Raw genomic sequence first — 1,346 nt, forward strand, 5'->3', positions numbered from 1 at the left:
GCTGTGGGTTATGTGTGTGTGTGTGTGTGTGTGTGTGTGTGTGTGTGTGTGTGTGTGTGTGTGTTATTAAACATGATTCCTCTGCTGTGTGTGTGTGTGTGTGTGTGTGTGTGTGTGTGTGTGTGTGTGTGTGTGTGTGTGTGTGTGTGTTATTAAACATGATTCCTCTGCTGTGTGTGTGTGTGTGTGTGTGTGTGTGTGTGTGTGTGTGTGTTATTAAACATGATTCCTCTGCTGTGGGTTGTGTGTGTGTGTGTGTGTGTGTGTGTGTGTGTGTGTGTGTGTGTGTGTGTGTGTGTGTGTGTGTGTGTGTGTGTGTGTGTTATTAAACATGATTCCTCTGCTGTGGGTTGTGTGTGTGTGTGTGTGTGTGTGTGTGTGTGTGTGTGTGTGTGTGTGTGTGTGTGTGATTAAACATGATTCCTCTGCATTCAGAGATGTGATGGTGTGTATCTCTGCTTTTCTCAAGCTCTGTTTGGGTTGATGAAGATCAGCTTAATTTAGTTTCACAGTAGAGTCACATCAATCATTTATAAATCATGTAGAAGTGGGATTTGTTAAACATATTTTAATCCAGGTGTATTTTAGAGGTTCAAGCACTGAAGCCGCTGCAACATTATTATATTTGCAGTGTTTTATCAATTATTATTTTTCCTGCTCTAAACAAACATTTGCATTCTGGGTGTCTGAGACTGTAAGGCATAAAGATCTCAAGTATAAGAAAAAAAAGGTCTCCGTTTGATCCAATTCACTCGAAACTCATCAAAAATCAGTATGTTGCTGTGAAAATAAGACACATATTCAAGAGAATGAATCAATATCACAGTTTGTTGATCAATGAGTGTGAGAATGAAGGATCTCGTGATTCTCTGTAGAAACTGATCATACTGTAAACACTTGATCAATTACTGTAATATAATCCAGTTTACTCTAAATAAACTCCTCCTGAACAGAACTGAGTTACAGACCTGCTGTTATTGATCAGGTGTCTTATCTTGAAGTATGATTCTGGTCATATTGCCAATCCCACAATGACACACAATATGAACTTTTCTTTATATATTCATACACTATTAATATTTTGGATGCAAAAGAAAAACAGCATCATGTGAACAGGACTTTTATTTTGGTCTGGGTGTGTGATGTCATCAGGCTGCGACTGACTTTGACCCCGTTCACCTCCCATACATTTCGAGCGCCACAGTGACGTCACGGTGTGGTTGTTGGTGCTCCTCAACAGTCGGCCCTGAGCGCTCTTATCCCGTGTGCTGGCAGGACCCTGTTTCCTCACAAATGCCGGCCCGCTCTTTAGACACTAACACAAGTAGGCCGATGTTTAATAGAGA

Source organism: Rutilus rutilus (genome assembly GCF_951802725.1).
Source record: "Rutilus rutilus genome assembly, chromosome: 4".
NCBI classification, from domain to species: domain Eukaryota; kingdom Metazoa; phylum Chordata; class Actinopteri; order Cypriniformes; family Leuciscidae; genus Rutilus; species Rutilus rutilus.